This window comes from Symphalangus syndactylus, chromosome 7 (genome assembly GCF_028878055.3).
Source record: "Symphalangus syndactylus isolate Jambi chromosome 7, NHGRI_mSymSyn1-v2.1_pri, whole genome shotgun sequence".
Lineage (NCBI taxonomy): Eukaryota > Metazoa > Chordata > Mammalia > Primates > Hylobatidae > Symphalangus > Symphalangus syndactylus.
Window position 1 is genome coordinate 117,587,621 of NC_072429.2, and position 26,975 is coordinate 117,614,595.

Consider the following 26,975-nt stretch of genomic DNA (forward strand, 5'->3'; position numbering starts at 1 on the left):
TCTAATGGCTTCTAATATTTATTGAAACAAGATAAAATCTCATAATTGAGATTGAGTCATTTTCATGAAGACAATAGCAAAAGTATCCTTCATCCTATGCCCGTTTCTCTGTTATTTTCTTTGTAGTACACAGCTCTGAAATTATGTTTTCAGCATATCTGATTTTCTGTCTTCCTCAAATAGAATGTCAACTTCTCAATTCATTCACTCTTAGGTCCCCAGTACCTACAACAGTGCTTGGCACACAGTAAATGTTCAGTTAACATCCATGGAATTTCACAAATGAAAGATGTGCGTTGGTACTAATGCCTGTGATTTCTTCTCAGCCAGTTATATTCTTGCAAAGTAAGAAGGACAATTATTTTTCTCCCTTTGTGACAGACTCAACTGTTGGAGGGATCCCAGCAGCAGATTTGCTTGGACCCCAGCCTCATCATTCAGTATAATCATTACTTTGCTTTCCCTTGAGCTGCTGTGATCCTGTTGCAGCATTTTCTGCTGGTTGCCAAATTACCTAAAATAATTCAATTACTGCAGGATATTCTGTTCCATATTGCACTAATTGTCATCCACAGAATACTTTGAAAGCATGATTGTCTTACTAGAATAAAAAGAAAGACTTTATTTGTCTTAAACTCACTTGGAACAGATCTCACATGACTAAACTGTTTAAATTATTGTTATGGGTTGAACTGTGTATCCCCAAAATTCATATATTGAAGAAAACACCCTAGTATTTCAGAATGTGATTGTTTTTGGAAGAGGCGATCTTTAAACGGATAATTAAGGTTAGATGAGGTCGCTGGGGTCAGGTCTTAATTGAATATAACTGGTATCCTTATAAGAAGAGACTAGGACACACACACACATACACACACACACACACACACACACAGTGGAAAAACCATGTGAATACACAGAGAGAAGATGGCTCTTAGAGACTGAACTGTTCTTTCCCCAAATTCATAATGTGGAAGTCCTGCACCCAGCACTCATAAAGTGACTGTATCGGGGTGGCCCTAATCCAGTCTGGCTGGTATCCTTATAAGAAGAAGAGATGAGGACATATAGAGAAACACCAGGGCCATGCACACACAGAGGAAAGACCATGTGAGGACACAACAAGAAGGCTGCCACCTGCAAGCTGAAAAGAGAGGCTGGAAGAGAAACCAAACCTGCCTTGATCTTGGACTTACAGTCTCCAGCACCGTGAGAAAATACATCCCTGTTATTTAAGCCTGTGTTATTTTGTAATGGCAGCCCTCATAAAGTAAATCAATTATGAAATTCTACAGGCAGCTTTTTCAACTTACATGAAGTTCCTTTTCTTAAAATGCATGCATACAAGAATGGGTCTTATGGCAAGTACAGTGTTACTTAGAATGACCACTCCTCCTAAAATTTGCTACATACAGCTTTCTGGGCCAGAGTCGTTTCCCTTTTTGCAATCAGGAATCCTCAAAGAGGTGGTATTTCTTCTCTACCCATTCCTTTCCATGTAAAAAAAATTCCCTTAAAAATTCCTGGCTTCTTTAAGGTCCCTACCTCTTTTGTTTCTGACCAAGAACTAGAGTGAGTTATCTGGTTGCTGAGTTTGGGAGGGGAAGTGAGTATCAGTATCTCAGCTCCTTCCTTTCCTCGTTCTCACGAATGGTAGTCTGCCTTCAGAAAGCATTTGCTCTGGTGTACTCCTTTGTGGCTTTCATTGTATTGGGGCACCCCCAGTTAGACAGGTTGAGATTACCCTGTGCTGTCTGTAGCAGTGGGTAACAGGAAACCCATTGTTACTGCACACCTTTCCTGGTTACCTCTTGCTGTGTGACAAACAATTACAAAATTTAGTGGTGTAAAACAATCATTTTATTAATTTCAAAATGTGTGGGGCAGAAATTTGGGCGGAGCACAGCAAAGACTGCTGACTAAGACCTTTAATTAGATTGGCTCAAACAGCTGGATTTAGCTGGGCTGGCTTGGTGAGAGATACATGTCTTGGGCCTTGATTCTGGCTATCAGCTGGTTTCCTCAGTGATATGGTTTGGCTGTGACCCCACCCAAAATCTCATCTTGAATTGTAATCTGAATTATAATCCCCATGTGTTACGGGAGGGACTCATGGGAGGTGACTGGATCATGCGGGCAGTTCCCCCATGCTGTTCTCATGATAGTGAGTGAGTTCTCATGAGATCTCATGGTTTTATAAGGGGCTCTTCACCCCTTTCCTCTGCACTTCTCTCTCCTGCCACCATGTGAAGAAGGGAGTGTTTGCTTCCCCTTCCACCATGACTGTAAGTTTCCTGAGGGTTCCCTAGCCACACAGAGCTGTGAGTCAATTCAACCTATTTTTGTTATAAATTGCCCAGCCTCAGGTACTTCTTTATAGCAGTGTGAGAATGGACTAATACACTCAGTTTTTCTCCACATCACATCTACCAGTGCCAGAATGTCTAAGATGCTTTTTCACTGCATATCTTTCCTGCACTGGGAGAGCTGAAACAACTAGGGCTGCCTGGACATCACTACTTTTTCATAAGCTTATCTTGGGCTTCCTCACATTATGGTGGTAACAGAGAAGTTGGACTTCTTACATGGTGGCTAGTTCCCCCCAGAATGAGCATTCTAAGACACCAACATGAAAACTGCAAGGTTTATTCTGAACTAATCTTGAAAGGGACACAGTGTCATTTCTGATGTATTCTGCAGGTTATAAGTGAGTCTCACTGCCAGCCAAGATTCAGTAGGTGAGGGCTGGCTACACAAAGATGTTAATACATGAGGTGGTTAAAAGAGGGGTCTTTTTAAGAGACTATCACAACATTTAAGCCATGTTCTTAAATAGATAATAAAGGTGCTATTGTCATCTCATCTACTTTTTCTTCTATGGTACTTTCCAGTTGATTCAAAACTGAGGCCAGAAAAAGTAAAAATTTTAAAGTTGATATTCTCATACATCAGCAGCAGCTACTATTTGTTCTTGATACACGGCTTGTATCAGAAATATCTTAGTTATAGGCAACATCTTAACATGTCCTGCTTGCATGCAAATAAGGGGATGTAAATGGATGATTGAGGGTTGGGATGTTGCTTAACATCATGTGCCAGACATGAATAAGCATCACACCTTAGTTAAGAAATAAATTCTAAAGACAGAAAGGAATTCTGAAAATATGGTAGCTAAAACATCCTGCTGCCTTGTCATTCCCAAACTCAACTTTAATCCTTCCCCTACATGAGCCAAATGGATGATAGGACTGGAAGACAGCCATAGCCTGGAGGATGGAAGTGATTGGGCTCTTGCAAATAAATTCAAAGAGAAAATGGTCCTTACTGACATTCAAATTAGAGGCCAAGAAGATCAAGTGAAGGAAATTTTCAGAGACTACCTAGTCAAACTGCAAAGGGAGAGAAATCAAGAGGAAAAGATGAGGCTTACAGTCACAGGAGACTTAACACACAAGTAATGAGAAGGGAAAAAAAGAAGATCTCATGGAAATGCAATTATTAAACAAATGATAGCAGAAAAATTTCCTTACCTGAAGGAAGACCTAAGTAGGCAGAGGTACACTGAGGCAGGTCTTAATAGGATTTCTAAACTCCAAGAATAAAGAAGACATTTTATAGATTTCAAAGTAGAAAAGACAAGTTATTTCAAAGGTTAATTCACAGATTCAGGTTGGCATTGGACATCTCATCTGCAGAAAGAGGAGCTAGCCAATCACAGAGTGACATCTATAGACTACTTAGAGGAAAGAAATACAACCATGGATCCTGACAGCAGCCCAAATGCCATTCCAGTAGCACAAATGAAAGAAAAATACTGTAGATGTACAAGAATTGAAAGTACACGTCATTCAAAGACTCTACAGGAGGAAAATTCTGGAGAATGAACTATAACTAGCAAACAAGCCAGAACAGAGATGAGAATGGGATGTTTGAGAGGTGGCTGGGAAGAGGTTAAATCTGTGAGTGAGGATAGGAAAAACATAAAAAGCAAGCAAACTAAAAATCTCATCCTGAGAAGTACACGAGATATAGAGAAAAGTAATAGGGGAATAAAGCCCTTAGTAAGAATTTTTTAAGTAAAATTAATATTAATAAATAATAGGCTTTATTATAATTGCCAGGAATGGGAAGGGAACCCAAAGTACACTACCAACATACAGTAAGAAACCAAATTAATAAGCACTTCTACTTGTAAATTAGCTGCAAATATACGAAGGAGGGAAAGAAAAATATCAAATGGAAATACTAAACATAGAGTAAGATGGAATAAATGAAAATAAGTATATCATCATATATATTGTGTTAGTTATCTATAGCTGCATAACAAATCAAATTAAAAATGGATTTGACTGAATGATTACCTGATCTTACCAACAGAATATTTGTTTTATTTGTGCAAGAGTGAACCTTTCAGGCAAGGTATTCCTTGGACTTAAAAGTTTTCATCCCTGGGATGCAAGGCTGGTTCAACATACACAAATCAATAAATGTAATCCATCACATAAACAAAACCAATGACAAAACCATATGATTGTCTCAATAGATGCAGAAAAGGCCTTCAGTAAAATTCAACACCCCTTCATGCTAAAAACTCTCAATAAATTAGGTATTGATGGAACGTATCTCAAAATAATAAGAGCTATTTATGACAAACCCACAGCCAATATCATACTGAACGGGCAAAAGCTGGAAGCATTCCCTTTGAAAACTGGCACAAGGCAAGGATGCCCTCTCTCACCACTCCTATTCAACATAGTATTGGAATTTCTGGCCAGGGCAATTAGGCAAGAGAAAGAAATAAAGCTATTCAAATGGGAAGAGAGGAAGTCAAATTGTCTCTGTTTGCAGATGACATGATTGTATATTTAGAAAACCTCATGGTCTCAGCCCACAATCTCCTTAAGCTGATAAGCAACTTCAGCAAAGTCTCAGGATACAAAATCAATGTGCAAAAACCACAAGCATTCCTATACACCAATAACGGAGAAACAGAGAGCCAAATCATAACTGAACTCCCATTCACAATTGCTACAAAGATAATAAAATACCTAGGAATCCAACTTACAAGGGACGTGAAGGACCTCTTCAAGGAGAACTACAAATCATTGCTCGAGGAAATAAAAGAGGACACAAACAAATGGAAGAACCTTCCATGCTCATGGATAGGAAGACTCAATATCATGAAAATGGCTGTACTGCCCAAAGAAATTTTTAGATTCAATGCTATCCCCATGAAGCTACCATTGACTTTCTTCACAGAATTACAAAACAGTACATTAAATTTCATATGGAACCAAAAAAGGGCCCTCATAGCCAAGAAAATCCTAAGCAAAAAGAACAAAGCTGGAGGCATCACACTACCTGACTTCAAACTATACTACAAGGCTATAGTAACCAAAACAGCATGGTACTGGTACAAAAACAGATATATAGACCAATGGAATAGAACAGAGGCCTCAGAAATAACACCACACATCTACAACCATCTGATCTTTACCAAACCTGACAAAAACAAGCAATGGGGAAAGGATTCCCTATTTAATAAATGGTATTGGGAAAACTGGCTAGCCATATGCAGAAAACTGAAACTGGATCCCTTCCTTATAGCTTATACAAAAATTAACTCAAGATGGATTAAAGACTTAAACCTAGAACCTAACACCATAAAAACCCTAGAAGAAAACCTAGGCAATACCATTTAGGACATAGGCATGGGCAAATACTTCATGACTAAAAAACCAAAGGCAATAGCAACAAAAGCCAAAATTGACTAATGAGATCTAATTAAACTAAAGAGCTTCTGCACAGCAAAAGAAACTATCATCAGAGTGAACAGGCAACCTACAGAATGGGAGAAAATTTTTGCAATCTATCCATCTGACAAAGGGCTAATATCCAGAATCCACAAAGAACTTACACAAATTTACAGGAAAAAAATCAAACAACTCCATCAAAAAGCAGGTGAAGGGTATGAACAGACACTTCTCAAAAGAAGACATTTATGGGGCCAAGAAACATATGAAAAAAAGCTCATCATCACTGGTCATTAGAGAAATGCAAATCAAAATCACAATGAGATACCATCTCATGCCTGTTAGAATGGTGATCATTAAAAAGTCACATATATACCATGGAAATACTACACAGCCATAAAAAGGATGAGTTCATGTCCTTCACAGGGACATGGATGAAGCTGAAAACCATCATTGTTAGCAAACTAACACTGCATGTTTTCACTCATAAGTGGGAGTTGAACAAGGAGAACACATGGACACAGGGAGTGAAACATCACCCATCAGGGCCTGTTGGATGTTGGGGGAGTAGGGGAAGGATAGCATGAGGAGAAATACCTAATGTAGATGACGAGTTGATGGGTTCAGCAAACCACCATGACACGTGTATACCTATGAAGCAAACCTGCATGTCTTGCACATGTATCCCAGAACTTAAAGTATAATAAAAAAAAAAGAAAAGAAAAAAAAGAGAAAGTTTTAGAGGAATTTTAGCCAAGATGGCTGAATGGATAGAGACAGAAAAAACTTCTCCCACTGAGAGACCAGACCATCAAGAAGACTGGCACACTCTGAATTGATCTTCAGAAAGAAGGCATTGAGAGTCAAGAGGGAGGACACAGACCCTAGACTGAATGGGGAGGAAGCTAAGAACACTGCTTGGGGTTGCCACGCACCAGGACTCCTCCCTGACCCTGAGTGGCTCCTGGGGAAATGGTGAGTGAAACAGGCATAGAGTGGCTCTTAAGGACCTCTTGTAAGGTGGGTCTGGTGGTAGCAAATTTACTTAGCTTTTGCTTGTTTGAAAAGGATTACATTTCTCCTTTTCCCAGGCTGTTCTCAAACTCCTGAGCTCAAGTAATCTGCCCACCTCAGCCTTCTAAAATGTTGGGACTGCAGGCATGAGCCACTGTGCCTGGCCAAAAATCAATAGCATTTCCATACACCAACAACATCTAAGCTGAATGCAATCCTATTCACAATAGCCACTAAAAGAATAAAATACCTAGGAATACAGCCTACTAGGGAGGTGAAAAATCTCTACAACCAAAATGACAAAACACTTCTCAAAGAAATCAGATGACACAAACAATTGGAAATACATTTCACGCTCATGGGTAGGAAGAATCAATATTGTTAAAATGACCATACTGCCCAACGCAATTTATAGATTCAGTGGTATTCCTGTCAAACTACCAACATCATTTTTCACAGAATTAGAAAAGGCATTTTAAAATCCACATGGATCTAATAAAGAGTGTGAATAGCCAAAGCAATCCTAAGCAGAAAGAATGAAGCTGGAGGCATCACACTACCCAACTTCAAACTATACTACAAGGCTACAGTAAATAAAACAGCATGGTACTGGCATTAAAAAAGAACATAGGCCAGTGAAATGAGTTAGAGAACCCAGAAATAAAGTGGCACACCTACAATCATCAGTTCTTTGACAAAGTCAACAATAACAAGCAATGGAGAAAGGACCTCCTATTCAATAAATGGCTCTGGGATAACTGGCTAGCTATATGCAGAACATTGAAACTGTACTTGTACATTTCACCATATAAAAAATTAAACTCAGGATAGATTAAAGACTTAAATGTAAAACCTAAAACTACAAAAACTCTAGAAGAAAATCTAGGAAATACCTTTCTGGACATAGGCCTTGGCAAAGATTTCAAAATGTGGACTCCAAAAGCAATTGCAACAAAACAAAAAAATTGACAAGTAGGACTTAACTAAACTAAAAAGCTTCTACACAGCAAAAGAAACTGTCAACAGGATAAACCCAAAACCTATAGAATGGGAGAAAATGATTGCAAACTATGCATCCAACAAAGGTCTAATATTCAGAATCTATTAGAAACTTAAACAATTGAACAAGCAGAAAACAACCTGATTGAAAAATGGGCAAAATACATGAACAGACACTTCTCAAAAGAGAACACAAACAATTAGGCAACAAATGTATGAAAACAATGCTCTGCATCACTAATCATCAGAGAAATACAAATCAAACTGCAATGCAATACCAACTCACACCAAGCAGAATGGCTATTACTAAAACAGCAAAAAATTAGAGATGCTGGTGAGGCTTCAGAGAAAAGGAAATGCTTATATATTGCTGGTGGGAATGTAAATTAGTTCTGGAAATTTCTGAAAGAACTTAAAACAGAACTACCATTGAATCCAGCAATGCCATTACTGGGCATTTATCCAAAAGAAAATAAAGTATTCTACCAAAAAGACACATGCATTTACATTTTCATCACATCACTGTTCATAATAGCAGAGACACGGAATCAACCCTGGTGTCCATCAATGGACAAAGAATTGGATAAAGAAAATGTATATATACACCATGGGATACTACACGGCCATAAAAAAGAGTGAGGTCATGTCCTTTGCAGCAACCATGGATGTAACTGGAGGCCATTATCCTATGTGAGTTAACACAGGAACAGTAAACCAAATACCTCATGTTCAAGTGGAAACTAGACATTAGGTACACATGGACACAAAGATGGCAACAATAGACACTAGAGCTTACTTGAGATTGGAGGGTGGGAAGAGTGTTAGGAAAGAAAAACTACCTATCAGGTACTATGCTCACTACCTGTGTGACAAAATCAATTGTACATGAAACCCCAGCAACATGCAATTAACCCATGTAACAAACTTGCACGTGTACCCCCTAAACCTAAAAAAAGAAGTTAGAAGAAAAAAAGAAGTTGAAGTGATGCCATGCTTCACTGAGTTGATAAAGACTGGAGGTGTGACTATTTTTGTTCCTGGATTGCTAATAAATGGTTGAATGATTATTATCATTTAAATATAGTATCTGGTAAATATTATGGGGAAGTTGACATTTAGTTCTTACCCACTTCTAATTTTTGGAGATTATTAATATTAATTTTAAAAAGAGATATTTGTAGATAGTAAAAATGGTTTAGTGAATATAAAATTACCCTCAAATATCCAAAATAATTACAAATATCATTCTGAATGGTCAAGTATTCCAATAATTTCACTTAAGTCGGTAAAACTTTTAAAAAGAAGTTGTAAAAATATTTGTTGATACTGTGAAAATTATACAGTTGGGAAATGAACAAGATCAGACTACATTAAGTATAATTATAATTGGCCCTTGAACAACACATGTGTTAGGGATACTGCCCCTCTTGTGCAGTAGAAAATTCAACAGGAACTGTAAAAGATAGATGTAACTTTTGAATTCCCCAAACTTAACTACTAATAACTTACTGTTGACCAGAGGCCGTACTGATAACAGCCAATTGACAGGTATTTTGTATGTTATATGTATTATATACTGTATTCTTACAATAAAATAAGCTAGAGAAATGAAAAATGCTATTAAGAAAATCACAAGAGAGAGAAAATGTATTTAATATTCACGGGGTGGAGTTAGATCATCAAAAGCCTTCATCCTTGCCATCTTCATGTTGAGTAGGCTGAGGAGAAGAAGGAAGAGGAGGGGTTGATTTTGCTTGTTAGGGGTGGTAGAGGCAAAAGAAAATTCACATATAAGTGGACCTGTGTGGTTGAAACTTATGATGTTCAAGGTCAACTATAATATGAAAATTTGGTAGGGTACTGGATATATTTATATATATATATAACATAATATATAATATATAATATATTTATATGTATTTATATATTATATATAATATATATTTATAATCTCAGTATATTATTCCTTATATATATTGTTGCATAATAATGACAACCGAAAATAAAAGTAGTAAAATATTTCACTTATAATGGTGACAAAAATGATAAATACTTAGGAATAAATTTAAGAAAAAAGCATCAGAACTTAACAAAAAAAATTAATAGGAAACGTAGGGAAAATATGTTATTGAAAGAGAAATGGATGTTTAAATAATTAGAAAGACATCATATTCTTAGATGGTAATATTTAATAAATAAAAATATCAGTTCTGAAATAATAGAAATTCAAATTGTAATTGTAAGAAGACTTTGATAATTTCATCAAGGATCTTCTCATAGAAGAATAAATAACAAAAATAGCCAAAAAATTCTTTAAAAATAACTATCACGATAAAGACATTCCGTTGTTAGACATTAGAAGGTGCTATGAAGCTTTGAAGTTTAAACAGATAAATAAATCATAGAAATAAAATAGAGAAGCAAAAAACAAATTCTTTTTATTTATGGATTTTGAATATATCACAAAGTTGGCATTTTGTTTCATTGAGGAGAGGTTACTTCATAAATGGTTACAGCATAGCTAATATTTAATTCATCTAGAATAAAGTGAAGTGGGAGTCACCTTGTACCACATATGAAAATAAATCCTAGCTGAATTTAAAACTTAAATATTAAAAAAAAAGTAGAAAAAAATTAAGTATTTATACTTACTACCTAAATGTGGGAGGAACATTTTTATGGGGCCAGGAAATTCAGGAACTGTAAAAGATAGATGTATGTAAATATATATAAATTTATGTCTTTGTATAGCAAAAGATAGCAAAGTCATTAGGTCATAGATCTGTAAAATGAAGTTGCAACACAGATACAAATACAGTTTGAAGTCTACATAATATAAAGTATATTTAGGATTCATTCTGGCAAGAAACATAATTCAATACTATAATGAACAAAGAATGTAAATTGGCAATTCTCAGAAACAAAACCATATGTTAGAATCCTTAAATTCACAATTACTAGAATACATGCAAATATAGGAAAGGAGAGGAAAGTGTAGATAAATAAAAATAAAATAAGGAGAAAAATAAATACAGAACAAAAATCCTCTCAGAACATTTGATATGAATTTGAGTACATAAAATTTCCAATGCATGTATGTATATACATAAAGTCTTGAAAAAATAGATAAACTTATGTATATATCTATGATTACTGGCCATATTGAGTATATATGGTGAGTGAAAAAATGTCCACATTGCATGGTAATGTGTATGCTATGATTCTATTTTCTTAAAAACAGTAGCAACAATAAAAGTACTATAGATGTGTGTGCATGTGTGTGTATGCAAGAATAAATTTGTTGAGAATGTTGATTTGAAAGGACACCAGGCTAGCTACTTTGTGCGTGTGTGTGTGTGTGTGTGTGTGTGTGTGTGTGTTGGGAGGGAGGGGTGTTGTATAAGATGGCAGCAGCCAGCAAAAACTATACTTTAATTGTTATTTTAGAATGTAGTCCTCCTACTTATTTTAAAATAAAAAAAAGGAGCTAACTGTAAAACAGCTTCATGCAAGTCCTTCAGGAGATATTCCAGAAGAAGGCATTATTATCCTAGGAGATGACAGCTCCATGAGTGTTATTGCCCTGAAGACCTTCCAATGGGACAAGATATGGGGATGGAAGACAGTGATACTGATGATCCTAATCCTGTGTAGGTCTAGGCTAATGTGTGTGTTTGTGTCTTAACTTTTAACAAAATGGTTTAAAAATTAAAAAATAAAAATAGAAAATAGAAAAACTTATAGAATAAGGATATAAAGAAAAAATAGTTTTATACAGCTGTGAAATCAGTTTGTGTTTTCAGTTAAGTGTATTTACAAAAGACTTATAAAGTTAAAAAATATTTACAAGTTCTTAAAGTAAAAAATGTTATGATAAGCAAAGGTTAATTTATTATTAAAGAAAAAATATTGCTTATAAATTTAGTGTACTAAGTGTAGAGCTTTATAAAGTTTACCGTGGACAGTAATGCTCCAGGCTTTCACATTTACTCGTCATTCACTCATTGACTCACTCAGAGCGACTTCCAGTCCTGCAAATTCCATTTTGGGTGAGTGCCCTACACAGGTAGGGCACATTATCATTTACATGATCTTAAATACATTATCTTTTATAATGTATTTATACTTCATCTTTTCTGGTTAGATATATAAGTACCGACCATTGTGTTACAATTGCCTGTAGTAGTCAGTACAGTAACACGCTGGTCAGGTTTATAGCCTAGGGGCAATAGTCTATACCATGTAGCCTAGGTGTGTATCATTAGGCAATACCATCTAGAATTGTGTAGTGCACTCTATGATATTGGCAGAATGAGGAGATCACTGAATGAAGCATTTCTCAGAACCAATCCCCGTTGTTAAAGATGCATAACTATTCTGAAGAGGTATACATGTTTACACTCCAGTTTCATGTGCTCTCTTAAAATAATGAATCTAAGAAAATACAATTCTGCCTCAGTGCGTAATGTAAAAATTGAGTATTGTCAGAATTATGCTAAAGATTTCTTATATGATTCATGAAGAGTATAAGATGTGATTTTCATTATACAAACCTGTAGAGTATTTTGCACTTTAAAGTTTACAACAACATCTCCTAATGAGGAATAAAGGAAAGTCTCTCTGCAGGTGTCTGATCATGTTTTCACTCTACTCTAACAAGACTATCAAAACCCTGGGGGAGAAGATGGATGAATATCAAATTCTAAAGTGTTTCTTCTTACCTGCAGAGTTTACTCCATTTAGGTTTACTATTAGATTTCTAAGCCATAATACATTAATTTACTGTGAGAATAAAAAATAGTCAAATTGCCTTTTTAGAAGTTTAGGTTCTAAAGTTACCCCCCAAATTATATGATTTGGTGATTTTATTTAATTATATTAACTGATGGCTCCAACCTATCTGACAAATTAAACATGTCTGGATATCAAGTTACTGAAATAAAATCTCAATTTTATTGAAATGTTAATGAAAACCAGTTCTGAGGCTTTAAGTGACTTATCCAAGGACACATAGGTGGTAAGTAGCACAGAGGAATTTGAACCCATACCTGCCCAAAACCTAAGCCCAGACTGTACATCTCTCCACCTGCATCAACCTGCGGTAGAAAGTCCAGAGAAGCCTGGCAAAACAACTTAAAAATGCACCTATCGAGCATTTCAAAGAACAGAAGATAAGAGAGGCAGAGAAGGTGGGAGGGCTTACGTTCATGTTTTTGGGGGTGAGTGGATTGGGGGTGGGCATTCATGTAGGATAAGTATATGGTGGATGTGAAAGGAAATTGACTTGGCTCAGGGAAATCTAATTGGCTTGGAGGTGAGAATTGTGGGTGACTTAAAAACTGCAGTGGCCTACAACTAGTAATTTCTATTTCATCCTAACTTTATTTCTTGTCTAAAGGGAGGAAAAATGCCTTGAAGAACAGGAGTAGGAGAGAGAAGAAAGGAAAGCTAGTGGGAGTTTAAGTCAAGGTTGGTTTCCTTCCTGACCCCACCCACATTCTCCCACTCTTCCTGTTTGCACTCAGCTGCTGCCCAGGCGGAGGCTACTAAGGAGAGTTGGGTTTCAAGCAGGCTTTGTAGGAAAATGGGGGCTTAAGATGAAGCAAAACCTCCAGGGTGACTCTGAGGGACCTTGCAGCTAGGATTTCCTGGGAAGTTTCTCCTCCTCACCATTCTATTAAGTTACAGGGGCAGAAATAAGAGCCTCCTATGTAGCAGGTGACCCTTAAAGTCAATGAATGAGTAACAAGAGGAATGTAATCTTTTTATTTGTGTTCCAGAATAAGGATGTTTGTGACTGCAATTCTCCTATTCTCCAAACACCAACTGGGTGTCCAACAATTCAGTTCTATTGTGACATTAACTCCTCAGAGTTAGCATCAGACTCCACAGATTTAAGGGCTCAGTCCCACAAGACTGCCCTTCCATCAGATGCTGTCTCAAGGTCTCAAGGACTGGTCCCCAGGTTAGCTGCACTTCTGTCTGACTTGGCTACAAATTCAGAGGCTCCCACAACCTCCTTGCCAGGCTTGGTGATTCACTAGAATGTCTCACAAAACTCAGGAAAGTGCTTTTCTTATTGTTACCCATCTATTACAAAGGCTACAACTCAGAACAGTCAAGTAGAAGAGATGCACAGAGCAAGGTATGGAGGGAGGCAAGGAGCTTCCCTGCCCTTTCTGGGTGTGCCACCCTCCAGCACCTCATTGTGGTCGCTGACCAGGAAGCTTTCTGAACCCTGTTGTTTAGTGGTTTTTATGGAGGTTTTATTGCGTAGGCGTGATTGATTAAATCATTGGCCACAGGTGATTCAACACAGTCTCCAGCCCCTTTCCCCTCGCTTGCAAAGTCAGGGGGTGGAGCTGAATGTTCCAACTCACTAATCATTCTGTTTTCTTTCTGGAGACCACCACAAGAAGATGAGGGAAAGTTTGGAACTTACTAGAGACTTGTTGAATGGTTTGTATATTAACATAAACTTAGTTGTTGTTGAAAGGGGCTTGTTATGAAAGACAAAAGATACTCCCATCACTCAGGAAATTCCAAATGTTTTAAGAGCCCTTTGTCATCAATTGGGTACAAAAACTAAGTATTTCTTATTATACCTCAGTGGCATATTTTCATAATAAAATGGAACTTTTTGGGGAGGGTTAACATTTCTTTGTTATATTAGGATAAATCATTTGGCTCATTCTGGGGTAATCTGATATTCTCCTCTTTAAAAAACCCAGGAATTTCTTTTATTTATTTTATTTTTTTATTTTTTATTATTATACTTTAGGTTTTAGGGTACATGTGCACAATGTGCAGGTTTGTTACATATATATCCATGTGCCATGTTGTTTTGCTGCACCCATTAACTCATCATTTAGCATTAGGTATATCTCCTAATGCTGTCCCTCCCCCCTCCCCCCACCCCACAACAGTCCCCCAAGTGTGATGTTCCCCTTCCTGTGTCCATGAGTTTTCATTGTTCAATTCCCACCTATGAGTGGGAACATGCGAAAACCTAGGAATTTCTATCCCAAATAAAAGTCTTCTCACTGTAAAGAAAAGGACAAAGCCTTCTGTATAAATTAACTAGAGCTGCTGTAAGAAAATATCACAAACTGGATAATTAAACAACAAAGATTTACTGTCTCACAGCTGTGTAGGCTAGAAGTCCAAAATCAAGGTGTCAGTAGGGCTGGCTTCTTTTGAGGGGCTGTGAGACAGAGGATCTATCCCAGATCCTCTCTCCATGGCTTGTACATGGCCCTCATTTACATCTCTTGACATTATCTTTGCCTTCCCTCTGTGTTTATCTCTACGTCCAAATTCCCCCTTTTTATAAGGACAACAGTCATGTTGGATTAGGGCACACCTCGATGTCCTCACTTTAACTTGGTTACTTCTGTAAAGATCCTACCTCCAAATACAGTTACATTGTAGGTATTCAGGGTTATTTCAGGGAGACACAATTTAACCAATAATATCCTCCCCTTGCTAATGAGCATCCTTTCTGAATCAGTTACTAAGGATTATGTGGTGATTGTGTGTGGAGGCAGAAGTGGGTGTATAAAGAAAGAGCTGAAGAGACTAGAGATGAAGGGAGGAGAGCAGAAATGACTCTGGCGTCCGAAGAGTGGAGTGTGACTTGAGAGTGGGACTCTCTCCAAGGTTCATTTCATGCATGAACTGAAAGAAGGGCCACTGCAAGGCATATTTCTAATAATTTTTGTACTCTGAGTCAGCTCCAGTGAATTGTCCAGTCTTAGGGTGGCTGGAACTTTTCTAGGAGTGAATAGGCACTGTCACCCCTCAGCATCTGTGAAGTGGGAAAGATGCCAAGCCCAAGAGGCGAGCTTCTGACTTGCTAGTGTTGGGCTCACCCAGGTGTGCATGCTCTGCATGTAATTATTCTGTAATAAATGGCTTCCAACCCTATGACCTAAAGTACTTGGAGGAAGAAATTTAATATGTAACATTGTGATTAAAAACATGATTCAGAGAGAGACTGACACCCTTTCTTTCAGGTACTTTTCAACATTAAATTTAATATGAGGTAAACTTCTAAAAGGAGTTCATTTCTACAATCCTATTCAAAAACAATATTGCTATATGTGTTGGAAAAATGTAAGAAATAATGATTCTAAATATGTGTCTCTTCTTCTGTTAAATTATTTAAATATGCCATTTAACATGAGGAAATAAATGAACTACACCCAGATAATTTGCATTGTATTGCTTATGATAGAAAAAAGAGAAAATGCAGGGAAGAGTTCAAGTTAGAACTACAGCTGCTGATATAGTTTGGCTCTGTGTCCCCACCCAAATCTCATCTTGAACTGTAATCCCCACATGTTGAGGGTGGGGCCTGGTGGGAGGTGATTGGATGATGGGGGCAGTTTCTCCCATGCTGTTCTTATGATAGGGAGTGAGTTCTTACAAGAGTTGACCATTTTAAAGTGTGGCACTTCCTTGTGCTCTCACTTTCTCTTGCCTGCCGCCATGTACGACATGCCTTGATTCCCCTTCGCCTTCCACCATGATTGTAAGTTTCCTGATGTTTCCCCACCCATGTGGAACTGTGAGTCAATTAAACCTCTTTTGTTTATGAATTACCCAGTCTCAGGAAGTGTCTTTATAGCAGTGTGAAAACAGACTAATACAGACAATAGGTACTAGCAAAGTGGGGTACTGCTATAAAGATAATCTGAAAATGTGTAAGTGACTTTGGAATTGGAAAACAGGCAGAGGTTGGAACAGTTTGGAGGGCTCAGAAGAAGACAAGAAGATGAGGGAAAGTTTGAAACTTCTTAGAGACTTATTGAATGGTTTTGACCAAAATGCTGATAGTGATATGAACAATGAAGTTGAGGCTGAGGTTGTCTTAGATGGAAATGAGGAACCTATTGGGAACTGGAATCACGGTCACTCATGCTATGCTTTAGCAAAAAGACTGGTGCCATTTTTCCCCTGCCCAGAGACTTGTGGAACTTTGAATTTGGGAGAGTTCAAGGAAACTTTTCTTTTTTTTTTTTTTTTTTTTTTTTTTTTTAGTATTTTTTTTTTTTTTTTAATTATACTTTAGGGTTTTAGGGTACATGTGCACAATGTGCAGGTTTGTTACATATGTATCCATGTGCCATGTTGATTTCCTGCACCCATTAACTCGTCATTTAGCATTAGGTGTATCTCCTAATGCTGTCCCTCCCCCCTCTCCCCACCCCACAACAGTCCCCGGAGCGTGATGTTCCCCTTCCTGTGTCCATGAGTTCTCATTGTTCAATTCCCACCTATGAGTGAGAACATGCGGTGTTTGGTTTTTTGTCCTTGCGATAGTTTACTGAGAATGATGGTTTCCAGTTTCATCCATGTCCCTACAAAGGACACGAACTCATCATTTTTTATGGCTGCATAGTATTCCATGGTGTATATGTGCCACATTTTCTTAATCCAGTCTATCGTTGTTGGACATTTGGGTTGGTTCCAAGTCTTTGCTATTGTGAATAGTGCCGCAATAAACATACGTGTGCATGTGTCTTTATAGCAGCATGATTTATAGTCCTTTGGGTATATACCCAGTAATGGGATGGCTGGGTCAAATGGTATTTCTAGTTCTAGATCCCTGAGGAATCGCCACACTGACTTCCACAATGGTTGAACTAGTTTACAGTCCCACCAACAGTGTAAAAGTGTTCCTATTTCTCCACATCCTCTCCAGCACCTGTTGTTTCCTGATTTTTTAATGATGGCCATTCTAACTGGTGTGAGATGGTATCTCACTGTGGTTTTGATTTGCATTTCTCTGATGGCCAGTGATGAGGAGCATTTCTTCATGTGTTTTTTGGCTGCATAAATGTCTTCTTTTGAGAAGTGTCTGTTCATGTCCTCTGCCCACTTTTTGATGGGGTTGTTTATTTTTTTCTTGTAAATTTGTTTGAGTTCATTGTAGATTCTGGATATTAGCCCTTTGTCAGATGAGTAGGTTGCAAAAATTTTCTCCCATTGTGTAGGTTGCCTGTTCACTCTGATGATAGTTTCTTTTGCTGTGCAGAAGCTCTTTAGTTTAATGAGATCCCATTTGTCGATTTTGGCTTTTGTTGCCATTGCTTTTGGTGTTTTAGACATGAAGTCCTTGCCCACGCCTATGTCCTGAATGGTATTGCCTAGGTTTTCTTGTAGGATTTTAATGGTTTTATGTCTAACATATAAGTCTTTAATCCATCTTGAATTAATTTTTGTATAAGGTGTAAGGAAGGGATCCAGTTGCAGCTTTCTACATATGGCTAGCCAGTTTTCCCAGCACCATTTATTAAATAGGGAATCCTTTCCCCATTTCTTGTTTTTGTCAGGTTTGTCAAAGATCAGATAGTTGTAGCTATGCGGCATCATTTCTGAGGGCTCTGTTCTGTTCCATTGATCTATGTCTCTGTTGTGGTACCAGTACCATGCTGTTTTGGTTACTGTAGCCTTGTAGTATAGTTTAAAGTCAGGTAGCGTGATGCCTCCAGCTTTGTTCTTTTGGCTTAGGATTGACTTGGCGATGCGGGCTCTTTTTTGGTTCCATATGAACTTGAAAGTAGTTTTTTCCAATTCTGTGAAGAAAGTCATTGGTAGCTTGATGGGGATGGCATTGAATCTATAAATTACCTTGGGCAGTATGGCCATTTTCACGATATTGATTCTTCCAACCCATGAGCATGGAATGTTCTTCCATTTGTTTGTATCCTCTTTTATTTCATTGAGCAGTGGTTTGTAGTTCTCCTTGAAGAGGTCCTTCACATCCCTTGTAAGTTGGATTCCTAGGTATTTTATTCTCTTTGAAGCAATTGTGAATGGGAGTTCACTCATGATTTGGCTCTCTGTTTGTCTGTTATTGGTGTACAAGAATGCTTGTGATTTTTGTACATTAATTTTGTATCCTGAGACTTTGCTGAAGTTGCTAATCAGCTTAAGGAGATTTTGGGCTGAGACAATGGGGTTTTCTAGATATACAATCATGTCATCTGCAAACAGGGACAATTTGACTTCCTCTTTTCCTAATTGAATACCCTTTATTTCCTTCTCCTGCCTGATTTCTCTGGCCAGAACTTCCAGCACTATGTTGAATAGGAGCGGTGAGAGAGGGCATCCCTGTCTTGTGCCAGTTTTCAGAGGGAATGCTTCCAGTTTTTGCCCATTCAGTGTGATATTGGCTGTGGGTTTGTTGTAGATAGCTCTTATTATTTTGAGATACGTCCCATCAATACCTAATTTATTGAGAGTTTTTAGCATGAAGGGTTGTTGAATTTTGTCAAAGGCCTTTTCTGCATCTATTGAGATAATCATGTGGTTTTTGTCTTTGGTTCTGTTTATATGCTGGATTACATTTATTGATTTGCGTATGTTGAACCAGCCTTGCATCCCAGGGATGAAGCCCACTTGATCATGGTGGATAAGCTTTTTGATGTGCTGCTGGATTCAGTTTGCCAGTATTTTATTGAGGATTTTTGCATCAATGTTCATCAAGGATATTGGTCTGAAATTCTCTTTTTTGGTTATGTCTCTGCCAGGTTTTGGTATCAGGACGATGCTGGCTTCATAAAATGTGTTAGGGAGGATTCCCTCTTTTTCTATCGATTGGAATAGTTTCAGAAGGAATGGTACCAGTTCCTCCTTGTACCTCTGGTAGAATTCAGCTGTGAATCCATCAGGTCCTGGACTCTTTTTGGTTGGTAAGCTATTGATTATTGCCACAATTTCAGAACCTGTTATTGGTGTATTCAGAGATTCAACTTCTTCCTGGTTTAGTCTTGGGAGGGTGTATTTGTCGAGGAATTTATCCATTTCTTCTAGATTTTCTAGTTTATTTGCATAGAGATGTTTGTAGTATTCTCTGATGGTAGATTGTATTTCTGTGGGATCGGTGGTGATATCCCCTTTTTCGTTTTTTATTGCATCTATTTGATTCTTCTCTCTTTTCTTCTTGATTAGTCTTGCTAGCAGTCCATCAATTTTGTTGATCTTTTCAAAAAACCAGCTCCTGGATTCATTAATTTTTTGAAGGGTTTTTTGTGTCTCTATTTCCTTCAGTTCTGCTCTGATTTTAGTTATTTCTAGCCTTCTGCTAGCTTTTGAATGTGTTTGCTCTTGCTTTTCTAGTTCTTTTAATTGTGATGTTAGGGTGTCAATTTTGGATCTTCCCTGCTTTCTCTTGTGGGCATTTAGTGCTATAAATTTCCCTCTACACACTGCTTTGAACGTGTCCCAGAGATTCTGGTATGTTGTGTCTTTGTTCTCGTTGGTTTCAAAGAACATCTTTATTTCTGCCTTCATTTCATTATGTACCCAATAGTCATTCAGGAGCAGGTTGTTCAGTTTCCATGTAGTTGAGCGGTTTTGAGTGAGTTTCTTAATCCTGAGTTCTAGTTTGATTGCACTGTGGTCTGAGAGACAGTTTGTTATAATCTCTGTTCTTTTACATTTGCTGAGAAGAGCTTTACTTCCAACTATGTGGTCAATTTTGGAATAGGTGTGGTGTGGTGCTGAAAAAAATGTATATTCTGTTAATTTGGGGTGGAGAGTTCTGTAGATGTCTATTCGGTCCACTTTATGTAGAGCTGAGTTCAATTCCTGGATATCCTTGTTAACTTTCTGTCTCGTTGATCTGTCTAATGCTGACAGTGGGGTGTTAAAATCTCCCATTATTATTGTGTGGGAGTTTAAGTCCCTTTGTAGGTCACTCAGGACTTGCTTTATGAATCTGGGTGCTCCTGTGTTGGGTGCATATATATTTAGGATAGTTAGCTCTTCTTGTTGAATTGATCCCTTTACCATTATGTAATGGCCTTCTTTGTCTCTTTTAATCTTTGTTGGTTTAAAGTCTATTTTATCAGAGACTAGGATTGCAACCCCTGCCTTTTTTTGTTTTCCATTTGCTTGATAGATCTTCCTCCATCCCTTTATTTTGAGTCTATGTGTGTCTCTGCACGTGAGATGGGTTTCCTGAATACAGCACACTGATGGGTCCTGACTCCTTATCCAGTTTGCCAGTCTGTGTCTTTTGATTGGAGCATTTAGCCCATTTACATTTAACGTGAATATTGTTACGTGTGAATCTGATCCTGTCATTATGATGTTAGTTGGTTATTTTGCTCGTTAGTTGCTATAGTTTCTTCCTAGCCTCGATGGTCTTTACAATTTGGCATGTTTTTGCAGCGGCTGGTACCGATTGTTCCTTTCCATGTTTAGTGCTTCCTTCAGGAGCTGTTTTAGGGCAGGCCTGGTGGTGACAAAATCACTCAGCGTTTGCTTGTCTGTAAAGTATTTTATTTCTCCTTCACTTATGAAGCTTAGTTTGGCGGGATAGGAAATTCTGGGTTGAAAATTCTTTTCTTTAAGAATGTTGAATATCGGCCCCCACTCTCTTCTGGCTTGTAGAGTTTCTGCTGAGAGATCAGCTGTTAGTCTGATGGGCTTCCCTTTGTGGGTAACCCGACCTTTCTCTCTGGCTGCCCTTAACATTTTTTCCTTCATTTCAACTTTGGTGAATCTGACAATTATGTGTCTTGGAGTTGCCCTTCTCGAGGAGTATCTTTGTGGCGTTCTCTGTATTTCCTGAATCTGAATGCTGGCCTGCCTTGCTAGATTGGGGAAGTTCTCCTGGATAATATCTTGCAGAGTGTTTTCCAACTTGGTTCCATTCTCCCCATCATTTTCAGGTACACCAATCAGACATAGGTTTGGTCTTTTCACATAGTCCCAAATTTCTTGGAGGCTTTGTTCATTTCTTTTTATTCTTTTTTCTCTAAGCTTCCCTTCTCTCTTCATTTCATTCATTTCATCTTCTATCAGTGATACCCTTTCTTCCAGTTGATTGCATCTGCTACTGAGGCTTCTGCATTCTTCGCGTAGTTCTCGAAACTTGGCTTTCAGCTCCATCATCTCCTTTAAGCCCTTCTCTCCATTGGTTATTCTAGTTATCCATTCTTCTAATTTTTTTTCAAAGTTTTTAACTTCTTTGCTATTGTTTTGAATTTCCTCTCGTAGCTCAGAGTAGTTTGATCGTCTGAAGCCTTCTTCTCTCAACTCATCAAAGTCATCCTCCATCCAGCTTTGTTCCGTTGCTGGTGAGGAACTGCGTTCCTTTGGAGGAGGAGAGGTGCTCTGTTTTTTAGAGTTTCCAGTTTTTTTGGTCTGTTTTTTCCCCATCTTTGTGGTTTTGTCTACTTTTTGTCTTCGATGATGATGATGTACAGATGGGTTTTTGGTGTGGATGTCCTTTCTGTTTGTTAATTTTCCTTCTACCAGACAAGACCCTCAGCTGCAGGTCTGTTGGAGTTTACTAGAGGTCCACTCCAGACCCTGTTTGGCTGGGTGTCAGCACCGGTGGCTGCAGAACAGCGGATTTTCGTGAGACCACAAATTCAGCTGTCTGATAGTTCCTCTGAAAGTTTTGTCTCAGAGGAGTACCCGGTTGAATGAGGTGTCAGTCTGTCCCTACTGGGGGGGTGCCTCCCAGTTAGGCTGCTCAGGGGTGAGGGACCCACTTTAGGAGGCAGTCTGACCGTTCTCAGATCTCCAGCTGCGTGCTGGGAGAACCACTACTCTCTTCAAAGCTGTCAGTCAGACAGGGACATTTAAGGCTGTGGAGGTTCTCGCTGAGTTTTTGGTTGTCTGTGCCCTGCCCCCAGAGGTGGAGCCTACAGAGGCAGGCAGGCCTCCTTGAGCTGTGGTGGGCTCCACCCAGTTCGAGCTTCCTGGCTGCTTTGTTTACCTAAGCAAGCCTGGGCAATGGCGGGCGCCCCTCCCCCAGCCTCGTTGCCGCCTTGCAGCGTGATCTCAGACTGCTGTGCTAGCAATCAGCAAGACTCTGTGGGCATAGGACCCTCCGAGCCAGGTGCGGGACACAATCTCCCAGTGTGCCGTTTTCCAGGCCCGTTGGAAAAGCGCAGTATTAGGATGGGACTGACCCGATATTCCAGGTGCCGTCCGTTTCCCCTTTCTTTGACTAGGAAAGGGAACTCCCTGACCCCTTGCGCTTCCCGAGTGAGGCAATGCCTCGCCCTGCTTCGGCTCGCGCACAGTGCGCTTCACCGACTGTCCTGAACCCACTGTTAGGCACTCCCTAGTGAGATGAAACCGGTACCTCAAGCAGAAATGCAGAAATCACCCGTCTTCTGTGTCGCTGGGGCTGGGAGCTGGAGACCGGAGCTGTTCCTATTCGGCCATCTTGGCTCCACCCCTCACTAATTCTTTTTTGAGAGTATAAGGTGTATCAGAAAGTTACTGGTCCAGCAGTGCTGCAAGGTGCAAATGAGGCGGGCACGGTCCCCTCCCCGAGGCGCCAAGTGCCGGAAACTTTTCATATTTCAAAAAGTGTTGTGCCCTAATCCAGCACGACTGCTGTCCTTATAAAAAGGAGGAATTTGGACACAGGGATAATTACAGACAGAAGGCAAAGATGATGTCAAGAGATGTAAAAGAGAGCCATGTAAAATCCATGGAGAGAGGACCTGGGACAGATCCTCCAGGCACGTCTTACATAGTGGCAGGAGAGAGAGACCAAGAGTGGGGGCTCTGTGTCCCTACTCACATCTCATACCAAACTGTGATCCCTATGTGTCAAAGGAAGGATCTGGTGGTAGGTGATTGGATCATGATTTAGGGTATCTGGCAGAATAAATTTCTAAGCAGCAAGGCATTCAAGATATGACCTGGCTTATTCTGAAAGTGTTCAGTTATATGTGTTCACAAAGTGATGGTTTGAAATTGGAACTTATGTTCAAAAGAGAAGTAGAGGACAAAGGTTTGGAAAATTTGCAGCCTGACCATTTGGTATAAGAGAAAAACCCATTTTCTGGGGTAGAATTCAAGCCAGCTGCAGAAATTTGCATACGTAACGAGGTGCTGAATGTTAATAGCCAAGAAAATGGGGAAAATGTCTCAAGGGCATGTTAGATGTCTTTGCAGTAGCCCTTCCCATTGCAGGCCCAGAGGCCTAGGAGGAAAAAATTGGTTTCATGGGTCAGGCCCAGGGCCCCACTGCTCTGTGTAGCCCCAAGACATGGCACCCTGCATCCCAGCCCCTCCAGGTTTACCTGTGGCTAAAAGGGGCATAGGTACAGCCTGGGCTACTGCTTCAGAGAGTTCAAGCCCCAAGCCTTGGCAGCTTCCATGTGGTATTGGGTCTACAGATGCACAGAAGACAAGAGTTAAGCTTTGGGAACCTTGCCTACATCTGAGAGGATGTATGGAAATGCCTGGATGTCCAGGCAGAAGTCTGCTGCAGGGGCAGAGCTTTCATAGAGAACCCCTGCTAGGGCAGTTTGGAAGGGAAATGTGGGTTTGGAGCCCCCACACAGAGGCCCCACTGGGGGCACTGCCTAGTGGAGCTGTGAGAAGAGGGACACTCTCCTCCAGACCCCAGAATGGTAGATCCACCAACAGCTTACACAGCATGCACTTGGAAAAGTCATAGGCATTCAATGTCAGTCTGTGAAAGAAGCCACAGGGGCTCTACCCTGCAGAGCCACAGGAGTGGAACTCCACAAGGCTGTGGGAGCCCAGCCCTTGCATCAACATGCCCTGGATGTGAGACATGGAATCAAAGGAGATTTTGGAGCTTTAAGATTTAATGACTGCTAGCCAGGTTTTGGACTCGTATGGGGCCTGTGGCCCGTTTATTTTGGCCAATTTCTCCTATTTAGAATGGGAACATTTACTCAATGCCTATACTCCCATTGTATCTAGGAAGTAACTAACTTGCTTTTGATTTTACAGGCTCATAGGTAGAAGGGACTTGCTTTGTCTTAGATGAGACTTTGGACTTGGACTTTTGAGTTAATGCTGGAATGAGTTAAAACTTTGTGGGACTGTTGGGCAGGCATGATTGGTTTTGAAATATGAAAAGGACATGAGATTTGGGAGGGGCCAGGGGTGGAATGATATGGTTTGACTCTGTGTCCCCACTCAAATCTCATATCAAATTGTAATCCCCACGTGCCAAGGGATGGACCTGGTGGGAGGTGACTGGATCATGGGGCAGTTTCTCCTGTGCTGTTCTCATGATTGTGAGTGAGTTCTCATGAGAGTTGATGGTTTTAAAGTGTGGCACTTCCTCACTCTCTCCTGCCGCCATGTAAGACATGCCTGCTTTTCCTTCACTTTCTACCATGATTGTAAGTTTCCTGAGACCTCCCCAGCCATGTGAAACTGTGAGTCAATTAAACCTCTTTTGTTTATAAATTACCCAGTCTCAGGTAGTCTTTTTATAGCAGTTTGAGAGCAAACTAATACAGCTGCTTCACCTATTTATTATCCAGAATTGTAAAATGGCAGAATTCAATTCAAATATTTTTAAAGCATCTCCCAAAGTCTGGATATTTGTCCCTCCAAACATCATGTTGAAAGTGGATCCCCAATGTTGGAGATGAGGCTGAGTTGGAGGTGTTGGCATCATGGGAGTGGATCCCTCCTGAAGAGATTTATGTCGTCACTGTGGGGAAGTGGAAGTAAATGAGCTTTTGCCCTATTGGTTCCCACAAGAGCTGGTTGGTAAAAAGAGCCTGCCATTTCTTCCCCACCTTGCTTCCTCTCTGCACATGCCAGCTCCCCTTCACCTTCCACTATGAGTGGAAATAGCCTGAGGTTTTCACCAGATGCTCAGCGTTCCAGCCAGCAGAGTTGTGAGCCAAACAAACCTTTTTTATTTATAAATTATCCCATTTCAGTTATTTCTTTTTCTTTTACTTTTTTTTTTCTTAAGACAAGGTCTCACTCTGTCACCCAGGCTGGAGTGTAGTGGCATGATCACAGCTCACTGTAGCCGTGACCACCTGGGCTCAGAGATCCTGTCACCTCAGTCTCCTGGGTAGCTGGGACTACAGGCATATGCCACAAGGCCTGGCTAATTTTTTGTAGAGATGGAATTTTACTGTAGTGCCCAGGCTGGTCTCAAACTCCTGGGCTCAAGTTATCCTCCTGCATTGGCCTCCCAAACTGCTGGGATTACAAGTGTGAGCCACCATGCCTTGCCAGGTATTTCTTTACAACAATGCAAAATAGGCTAAGAATAGCACATGCTGTGTGCCTTACACTATAGTACAAGTTTCTGTCTGCAAGTATCTGGGATGGGGGAGAAACAGATATATACATTTATTTACATTTTAAGGTCCTGTCAGAACTATTTCTTTCAGGATGCATTCAGCTTTAATGTATCAAAGGAATGAGAGTAGGTTTGATGACTTGTTATGTAAAACATTATGTGTGTATTGGATAAAATTATACCCAGGAATAGACAACTATCCAGTCAAGAATTACAGCTCAATACAAATCTGACATTATTTTGGGGAAGCCTATATTTCAGAGGCATCTAGTATAACTGCTTCTGTTATTCAGAATCTTTGCTAATTAACATAAATTGATGATAGAAATATACTCTCTTGTTGAAATAAATTGATTAAATTTCCATTCAATATGAGTTGTTTGGCTAAAATATTTGAAAGATACACCCTACTTTTGTGTGACATTGGCATAATAACCGAGACTTGGAACCTAGGTTGGATGTTTACACCTTGATTTCTAAATTGTCTTGGGTTTAGTCACTGGGCTGTAGAATTTCTGATTGTTTGATATGGTAGGATGACAGAATACTCCTTCCAGAAAAATATTGTGGTTTCCCCAAGTGACCTTTTATACAATGTGTGGTTGCAACACTTAAAAAAAGACAGAGCTGAGACTTCTTTGTGCTTACAGAACCAGTTGTGTAAAACCTTTTTGTGCTTGCATAAAATAAAACTTTAATAAATATATATATATATGTTGCAAAATTTGATCACAACTGGATAGCTAAATTGTGGTGGATTGGCTAATCTCCATCCAAGGTTAAGAGTTTGCATGATCAAATTTATCTCAGTTAACAATAGAGTTTATATTATGGCCTTCAATTCCATCTTCCTTTAATTCAATTTTGGGCCAGTGGTCACTTCACCAGTGGTCAGCCCCTGGAACTCCTGACCATGTCTGTTTTGTTAGGAGGCAGTCCCTCCAGGTGGTTGTTAACAAGGAAGTCAAGGTGAGCCAGCCACATTGCTCTCCATTGCTCCGTATTCCCCTACAGCAGCCGCATCTAAGGTTTCATGGGTATATCAGACCATATTGATGAGTTGGGGTTAACTAAACACAGTGAGAATGTTAAACAGGAAAAAATAGTAAGTGACCTGACATGGCTGCGCACATAGGTTG

General features: G+C 39.3%; 1 protein-coding gene across 1 annotated transcript in view; it reads left to right on the top strand.

Annotated features, from left to right (window-relative positions):
- The window catches only part of COLEC10 (collectin subfamily member 10), a 507,785-nt gene that overhangs the window by 199,033 nt on the left and 281,777 nt on the right, over nucleotides 1-26,975 (top strand). The window lies entirely within an intron of this gene.